Source organism: Phyllostomus discolor, chromosome 5 (genome assembly GCF_004126475.2).
Source record: "Phyllostomus discolor isolate MPI-MPIP mPhyDis1 chromosome 5, mPhyDis1.pri.v3, whole genome shotgun sequence".
Taxonomy (NCBI): domain Eukaryota; kingdom Metazoa; phylum Chordata; class Mammalia; order Chiroptera; family Phyllostomidae; genus Phyllostomus; species Phyllostomus discolor.
The window spans coordinates 4,832,069-4,841,831 of NC_040907.2; positions in this window are offsets into that span (position 1 = coordinate 4,832,069).

Consider the following 9,763-nt stretch of genomic DNA (forward strand, 5'->3'; position numbering starts at 1 on the left):
GGGTCAGACTTGGGTGGCAAGCCCGGGGCCCGAGAGGAGGTTCTCGTCCCTTTCATTACAGCTAATACTTTTCGTGTATCAGGCACGTCTCCGTCCCGTGTTCGTTGGTTTATTCTCTAGCTCTTGCTCGTGTTCCTTCTCGAAAGGAGATTCATCTCTCTCCCTAACCCTCCTCGGTAGATCAAATCTACCGGACATCCTGTGAACCGTACATGGAAAGATTTGCACTGAAATTTCACACGGGTGCGGTGTTTTGTTCAAGGTTTCAAACAGGTAACATTCTGCAGTGGTCTGGCAGATGAAAAACAGGATGGTGTGAGTGCAGTGATTACACCTTTCTGATCAAGAAATAACTGATACACATTTAAAATCTGCTGTAGCACCCACTGGGAGGGGGGTGGGGCGTGCTGAGGCCATCATTTCCTTTTCTAGCATAGTGATTTTTGGATTTCTCAGCATTTTTCTTGGGCTGTAAGTCTGAACGGTAAAACAATGCCATACATACATCTCCATGTTTTCATAGAGACATTGAGATGTGTATTTGAATTTAATTATTGTTTCCTCTGGTCAGCTGCCAAAAATGCCTTCCTTCCATAATTCCTAGCATTTTTTCTTAATCCCTTGAGCTACTACTATTGGCTCAGGTTTCCAAGGTACCCAGGAAAGGCGAAGAACACCTGTTGGATCCACAGTGTTTGCTTTCCATTGTCTAAGAAGCAAGACCTTTAGGATTAAATTCAACAAACAAGCAACAAGGGGATTGTAAAATGTTTCCTAAAGAATTAGATGAATTTTTTTGCAAGCAGAGTTTATGATTTCAGCAGCAAGACACTGATGTTTCAGACTGCTTAAAACCAAGATCCCAGCCCTGTGACTCAGCACCTCAGTGAACAGCCAGCATCTCCAAATCGTCTGCAGAAATCAGACACTCAGAGCTCTTATTTTCTGAGCAGTTTTAGGGTGTGGCCCTGACATGGCTCCAAAACAATCTTAGAGAGAGAGAAAGATAGAAAGACAGGGCTTCTCTAACTGCTGTCTGGCCACAGCCAGTGATTCCTAGCAGCAAATCAAATGAAGAACATAATCATAGCTGCTCTTGCAAGATTCTCGGGGCCATGGCACAGCCTTCTGAGCCAGCACTTTGACCTGAAATTGTAGTTCAAATGTTAATGATTAATGCACGGCGATGCCCTCATCGTTCCCCAAATCCACAGGCTGTCAAATGCCCCTCTTGTCTCCATGACTCCTGAGGCTTTGTCAGCGGGGACATTGACCTTGTTGCAGGCATTTAGTTATTACTTACCGCTGATTAATAATGCTAGTTGGGCAATTTCAGTGCAGTGGCATACCAGTGGCGTTCTCCCCACCTGTGGGCAAGGAAGGGCAATGAGTGTCCAAGGCTGTTTTCAGAGGACCATGCCGTGAAGCACTGCAGGGAGTACCTGGGAGACAACTGCAGATGGATGCTGGGATTGAGAGAGGGTGAACCTGCAGCAGCCCGTGACCCACCTGTGGTTTGTGTAGTTCTGGTTGAAAACTGCTGGTGGGCTGAAAAATGGCAGATCTCTTACCACACAGGAAACTTCGGAGTTGCCCAAGTGGCCGAGGGAGGTAATAGCTCAGAGGGGTAACAGGACCTAGGTGGGGAGTCTGTCCTCAGAACAGACTGAGGAGACTTGCGTGTTCATCACTGTCTCACATACACCAAAGGCTAGATGAAGTGTGTCCGGTGTAAAGAATGACAAAGGGCGCCCTGGCTGGCGTAGCTCAATGGATTGAGCGCGGGCTGGGAACCAAAGTGTCCCAGGTTCGATTCCCAGCCAGGGTACATTCCTGGGTTGCAGGCCATAACCCCCAGCAACCGCACATTGATGTTTCTCTCTCTCTCTCTATCTCCCTCCTTTCCCTCTCTAAATAAATAAATAAATAAATAAATAAAATATTTAAAAAAGAATGACAAAGGAATGTCTAGGTACCCACCGCCACTGTAAGAGAGACATCAGCCACGCTGTTAAGGTCCCTGTGTATTCTCCTCTGGCCCGGGAGGGGCCGCTATCCTAAATTTTGTGTTTATTACTCCCTCGCTTTTCTTTGCTTTTTAAGTGTTTTTTGAACTTTACATAACTGACATTGTACTCTTTGTAGCCTTTTCTACGACGTTTCGCTGCACTCGATATTTGTGAGCTCCATCCCTACAGCTTTACAGTGTTTTCAGTGCTGTATAGTATTCCATTGTGTGAATGTCACATTTTCCTATCAAGTACATTCGAGTTGTTTCTTGGTTCTTTTTTCCTTGTAAATACCAACAGTACTGCTATGAATGTTGTTGCAAATGTCTCTGGAGCACAGGCACAAGGGTTTCTCTAGGTCACACGCCAAGGACATACACCAAGATGTGGAAATCCTGGGTCATGGGTATAAGCCTCCTCAACACTGCTTTCCTAAGTATCTGCACCTCTCTGCACTCCTGCCAGCAACGTTTATGAGCGCTGACCCAGTCTGAAAGAAAACAACTTAAATTCAGCTCTTCCCTTGCAGTGTCTTCTAGAAATGTGGTTGATTCTCAATGTACCACGCTTTCCAAGCGCTTCCTTTAAAGAAACTCACATGTCCCCTCTCCACTGCAGTCAGCAGTCTGCCTGCCATGGTTGGAGGGCGCCTCGCAGGGCCCCCGGCTGCACAGCTCCACACCCCGCCTCCTGCAGGGATGACTTCACAGAGTCTGCGGCAGGAAGGAGGGATTGGGCAAGCGTCAGGGGAACCGAAAGGAGAACACAGTGTGGTGTGTAAACCGTCACTGCGAGGAGGACATTTATCAGGGGTGCCCACCTGAGGGGAGCAAGGAAATGGGGGGTTAAGGAAGAAAATGACCCAGGGAGTCAGGGGAGCAAGGAGGGGGCTCCCGGTGAGCAGTGCTCCCCTCAGAGGTGCAAATAAAGTGGGGAGGCGGGCCATGGGGCTCTGGACCAGCCAGAGAAACTCAGGGAAGAGTATCCCTCTTGTGTCAAAGAGCTCTGCGTGGATCCTCTGGGCACCAGCTCCTTTGTCTTTGCAATCGGGGGGGTGGGGGGGGTGGGGGGGGGTGGTCACAGGGCCTTGGGAGGCGGGCGCTCTGGCAGCCAGGCGGCTCTCATCAGTGCGGGAATAATCACCCCCAGCCGGGCCAGAGGCCTGCAGGGCACTGAGCTCTCTAAGCAGCAGCTGCCGTGGTTCTGGAGCCTTGTTCTTCCCCCTGCACCTGGTCCTACCCTCTTTCCTCACAGTTCCGAGGGTTGTCGCTTGGACGGAGGCCCAGCGCACTTACAGCCAACAGCGTCAGCTGGGCCAGGAGCACTCCTAGAGGCAGGAGAGATGCAGGACCCTCGGACGGCCCACTCTGAAATGCCAGCCCCCGGGCAGAGCAGAGAGGTCAGACGACGCAGTGTGAGTGAGCTCCCGAGGGAAAAGCTGGAGCCCGCTCTGCCTTCAGGAGGCAGCGGCCCCTTGTGATGATGATTCATTGGCTGAGAACAGGGTTTCCACGGAGGCTCCCCTGGACCACGAGATAAGGAGAACTCGCCCCGCCCCGACCTATCACAAATCTGCAACAGTGCGGAGGCCTTGTCATCTGCCAGGTGTGACGCATTTGCTGCTGGCAACAAGGCCACGACTGGGTTGCACGGATCATCTCCACTTCTCAAAGCACAGGCTAGCTGAGCTCCCACGCCCGCAGCTAGTGCTGAGTGGAGGCGCCGGGCACCAACCCCCAACCGCAGAGCCTCCTGCTCCTCCACCATGAACTTCACCTCAGCCTGGGATTTGGGTGAGAGGCCACAACACTGAACTTCATCCCCGGAGCCCTCCCGGCCTTGGCACATCCGGGCCAGGACGGTAACCACACACACGGTTTAACTGTAGCAGCTTCGGATTAGAGAGCTGTGACTCAGGGAGCCTTCCTCTCTGCCGGATTCTGTGTTCTCTCCATAAAATTCTGCAGCTGGGAGGAGAAAGCCTCCCCCAGTGTCACAGGGCGGTCACACTGCATCGCAGTTCGAGTTACAATTACAAAATGTCCCCAACCCCACACTTGTGATGGCAGTTCCTAAACAAAGGGCAGACCCTCTCTCTGAGTTCCCGCAAACACCTCACGGTTCTCTGGAAGCCAGGTCCCTGGCCCTCCTGCGCTGGGGTTCCCTGACTGACCTGACTAGTCCGGTGGTGGTTTCCTTTGTTTCCTGACGGTCAGAGAGTGCCCAGCGGAGCGCGGATTTCAGCCCGGCGTTTGTCACAGCCCGTGTGAATACTCCTGGGGCTGGGAGAGCCATGCAGACCGGGCAGGTGTGTAACTGGCTGGTGGGTATCCTAAGGTGTTTTCTCCCAGATGCGGGCAGTGAGGACATGCTGCTAAAAATTCACAGGCCAGCAGAGCAGGGCTGGACAGCCGTCAGTGTGTGGCCGACTAAGGATTTGCACCAAACAAGCCAAGCAAGGTGACAGCTGACAAGTGCCTGCCTTCTGAGTGCCTGCCGCACCCAAGTGCCCGGGGATGGATTTCTCGGGCTGGGCCGGCCTTGGCTGCCCAGTTGACTGGACCCAGGATCAGCACCAGAGGAGGCCTGGCCTGAGGCTCTGCCCAGTCACAGTGGACTGACTGCGAGGGACTGGCCAGCCCATTGGAGCCTCTCCCTTGGGGAGTTTGGACTCAGGGTCTACGGAGAGAGTGATCTGAGGGCAGGAGCTGCAGCCGTAGGGAGTGTCCTGTAAGAGGGTCCAGGAGGCCGGACAGCCCACGAGGACACCAGCTCTGAGAGCTGGCGGGAAGCAGTGTCCGCTGGTGGTGTGGTGGAAGGAGACATAGGTGACGGCTCAGCAGACCTGCTGTGGGAGGCCAACCCGCAGCCTCCAGTGCTGGAGTGACTCCCTTGCCCTCAGGAGGCCCACTGCCCAGTTATTCCTGCCCTCGCTACTTCCCCGTGACCCCTCCAGGATCCGTGTGCCTCAGGCTCTGCAGCCCGCAAGAGCCCAGCAAACTCAGCCCGACCCGTTGGGATGAAGGCCACACCCAACTCAGTGAGAAGAGAAAGGCCAGTCCACTGATGGGGAAGCAGTGACTTTAATTTGTCACCACGACACCTGTTCATTGAGTCCCCACTTGCACCAGGACCTTGGTATAGCAAGGGAAAATACCAAGCCGAACCAAACCAAAAAAGCCCGAACCTCTGAAAACTACCTTCTAATGGGCTGGGAGGAGGAAGGCTGTCATTTAAAAACGCATAAGCATATACACATGCCCCGAGTCAGAGGAGACATTTCAACAGACCCGGGAAGCGAGTCACTGGGAGGAAGGTTCCCATCAGAGGGGACCTCCTGCCTGGGGAGTTGGAACAGCCCAGTGTGCCCGAGCGGGGGGGCTGGGGTCAGTGCCAGGCCTGGTGCCGTGGCAGATGGGGCGGGCACCTCATGGGCAATTCGAAGGACCATGAGTTTCGCCTGAGCGAGAGGAGGTGATGGTGGGTTTCGAGCAGAGCAATGACGTGCTCTGACACCTGTTTAAAAAAAAAACATCCTTATTTATTTTTAGAGAGAGGAAAAGGAAGGGAGAAAGTGAGGGAAAGAAACATTGATGGGAGAGAGAAACAGTAATCAGTTGCCTCTCACACACCCCCAACGGGGGACCTGGCCCATAACCCAGGCCTGTGCCCTGACCGGGAATCAAACCAGCGACCTTTTGCTTTGCAGATGACACCCAACCCACTGAGCCACACGGCCAGGACCTGGTGTCTGGTGTTGAAGGATCGCTGCAGCTGCTGTGGAGTGGAGTGACGCTAGAGCGTGCTTCGGACAGCTGGTGCCACAGCACGAGCCGTCCCAGAACGCAGTGGCCTGAGACAGCAGCGGTTTCCTTTGCTCTGGGGTGGACCTGGGCTCGGCTGGCAGGTCTTCTGCGGGTCTCACTTGCAGTCTCTGGCGAGGTGCTTTCAGATGGGGGTCTGGCGGAGGCCGGCGCAGCCCAGATCGTCTCTGCGTTAGTCCGTAGGGCTGCTGTGGCCAAGTGCCACACACTGGGTGGCTTAGAACGACAGACACGTATTTGCTCCCAGTTCTGGAGTCCAGACATCTAAAACCGTGGTGTCGGCAGGGTCGGCTCCCTTCGGAGGCCCAGGGAGCATCCATTCTTTGCCTCTCTCTGGTGTCTGGTGGCTGCTGCAGTCTCTGGCTTGCTGATGTATTGCTTCAAACTGCCTGTCGTCACGGCCCTCCCCGTGCATCTCTGTGTCCACATTCTCTCTCCGTCTCTTCCTCTCTCTCCTGCTCTCTCTCTCTCTCGTGATATCTCCTTTTGCCTAGATTTTTTTAAAAAAATGTTTACTCAATTTTCTAAACTTAAAAAAAAATCGCCTCTCCCTAATGCCTGGCTCAGGGTGACGTAGCCGCTAGGACTTGCGTGCATGGTTAGATGGCTCCGGTCCCGCGTGGAGGTCACGCTCTGAAGGGGGGTGCTCAGTTCTGAGCAGGGAGACCTCCGAGGGCCCCTCCAGGGAGGCAGGCTGGGGGGACGCAGCACGGGCCTCCCCGACCTCGGGAGGAGAGCAGGCCTCGGGGGACTGGAGAGCTGAATTCAAGCTACTGAAGGGTTGTCAGATTGTTACATAGCAAAGGAAATAGACTGAACCTTTGTGGCTCCAGGAATGAGTACAATGACTACAGAAAGGTTCCGGAGAGAATGCCGCAGCTCAGTTTAAAAGAAAAATAGAACAAACCGTCTGCAAAATGACACATGGTTCCCGCCACTGGGGCCTGCGCTCGCTCCCTTTCCGTCGAAAGGGTTGCATGGTGCGCGTGTATAAGGCAAATTAAAATTAATTCCTTCCACCATGGCAAGGTAGCTCAGCTGGTTAGAGAGTTGTCCTGATACACCATGGTTGCAGGTTCAATCCCCGGTCAGGGCACATACAAGCATCAACCAGTGCCTTGGCCAGTGTGGCTCAGTTGGTTGAAATGTCCCATAACCAAAAGGGGGCAGGTTCGATCTCTGGCCCAGGCAGATGCTTCTCTCTTGCATTGGTGTTTCTCTCTCTCCCTTCTTCTCTCTCTAAAAAAGCAATGGAAAAATGGTCTTGGGCGAGGATTAAAAAAGTACCAAAGAAAGTCAACCAGTGAATGCAAAAATCAACCAATAAATAAGTGCAACCACAAACTGATACTTTGCTCTGTCTCCCTTTCCCCTCTCTCTCTCTCTAAAAAAATAAAAGGCCCTGGTTGGTGTGGCTCAGTGGACTGAGTGCTGGCCTGTGAACTGAAAAGTCACCAGTTCGATTCCCAGTCAGGGCACATGTCTGGGTTGCGGACTGGGTCCCCAGTTGGGGGTGCTCGAGAGGCAACTGATCAATGTATCTCTCGCACATCAATGTTTCTCTCCCTCTCTCTCTCCCTCCTTTCCCCCCTCTCTCTGAAAATACATAAATAAAATCTTAAAAACAAAACAAAACAAAGTCAACTCTGAGACTTCCAAACATGATCAGGCGTATTTTAAAAATACACCTAATCATGGTATTTTAAAAAAAGCAAGTAGACTTTTAAAAATAAGAACAAGTCTATTCAAGAGCAGATTATTAGGTAAAATTGGACACAGAAATGGTCCCCAAAAGGACAAAGAAGAAGAAGTTAGAGGGTGCCCCAGAGACACAGAGAGAGAGACTCCGAGAGCTCGGGAAGCACAGACAGACAGAGGATTGAACGACAAAGTCTAGTTTAGGATTACCTGGAGCTCCACTGCAAAAGAGAGAGAGAGAAAGGGCAGAGGCAGTATTTGACAAGATCGTGCTTGATAATAATCCAGGTCATATGTAGGTTAAAGGGGAAAAACTATGCAATGATCCCAGTGAGCATGGATAAAGCATTTGAGAAGAGTCAGCGATCATTTATGGGTGAGAATGCTTAGCAAGCGCGGAATAGAAGGGAAACTCCTAAGACTGAGTGTGTCAGTTTGCTAGGGCCGTCCTCACGAAGTAGCACACGTGACTTACACAGCAGAAAAGTGCTTTCTCGGGGTTCTGGAGGCTGGACGTCTGAGCTCAAGGTGCTGGCAGGGTGGCCCCGTCACAGGACACCGCCAGGACCTGGAGACGTGTCCTCGTGACCTGAGGGGCTAGGAAGTCCAGAGGACAATATCTGAAGGATTCTTGCCTACAACGAAACCTGGATTTAGAGCTGCCCGTTCACAGGAAACGCAAGGGACAGAGGAACAATGAGACCGCACCACAGGGCAAGGATCCACACGTTCCAGGGGACAAATGACCCAGTTTCTCCCGCGGCACCGAGTCCTGAAAAAGCAACTAGGGAGGAAGGAAAGGGGCGACTGGTACAGGGAAAGGGCGACGGAAGGGACCTCACAACCTGACACAGTGTTTGGATCCAGACCCAAATAAACTAAATGGAAAAAAACCCCCAACCAACCAAAAATAAAAAAATTTAAAAACTCCAGAAATTTAAATATAGGCCGGACATTGTATGATATGGAAGAATTCCCGAAGTTTTGTTTACTACGAGTGCAGCGTGGTGACTCTGGCAGGCTGAGTGCCGGTCCCCAAGGACATGTCCCCGTCCTCACCCACAACCTGGGACGCGAAGTGGCAAAAGGGACTTCGCGGGTGTGACTAAGTGAAGGGCCTTGAAAGGGGGTGACTGTCTGGGGTTTTCCGGGTGGGTGCGGTGCAGGGATGGGGGTCCTCACAGAAGGGGGGCAGGGGAGTCAGAAGCAGAGAGGATTACACAGTAGAGGTTAGCATGATTCGGGGCTGTCAGGCAAGGACTCGTAAGAGGTTTCTAGAAGCTTGGAAGGGCGAGGACGGGGATTCTCCTCCAGAGCCTCCAGAAGGAACGCAGCCCTGACACCGTGGTTGTAGACCCACTTTGGATGCCTGACCCCCAGAGCTATATGAAAGTAAATATAACCCTGGCTGGCGTAGCTCAGTGGATTGAGCACGGGCTGCGAACCCAAGTGTCGCAGGTTCGATTCCCGGTCAGGGTACCTGCCTGGGTTGCAGGCCATGACCCCCAGCAACCGCACATTGATGTTTCTCTCTCTTTCTCCCTCCTTTCCCTCTCTAAAAATAAATAAATAAAATCTTTAAAAAAATCTTATATAAAAAGAAAGAAAGAAAGAAAGAGAGAGAGAAATATATACGGTTTTAAGCCAGTAAGTTTGTGGGAATTGGCTACAGCGGCCACAGGAAACTACGCAATCATTATGGTGTGTGTGTGTGTTTTTTTAAGGCCTTCTAAGTTAGAGATGTATAATGGCGCACTTAAGGGTGAAATGACACAGAATTTATTTTAAAATACCACCCCCCCCCCCGCAAAGTGCTTGTGGTGGGAGATAAAACAAGGTCAGAAAATGTTGATAATGGTTGAAGCTGAATGATGAGCCCGAGGAAGCTCATGACACCATCATCTCTACTTTCATGTGTGCCCGGAAGTTTCTAGAACAAACAATTTAAGGACATGTTAGCAGTGGTGGGACTCCAGAGCACATCTGCGGGCACGCGCACACCCTGGGTGCTCTCACTCGTCCCCCAATTCCGTGTCTCCGGGGCGGGGTGGGTGGGGACCCGCCCAGGAGCTGCAGACCCGCAGGGAGGGGCCCCCGTGCCTCTCCCCCGGGGGCTGATGGGCATTGCACCTGGCACGTCCGCGGAGGAGCCATCGCCAGGATACATTGTAACGCGAACAAAGCAGGGGGTTGTAACAGGGTTTCTCCTAGGCTGGCTTTTAGGTAGAGAGG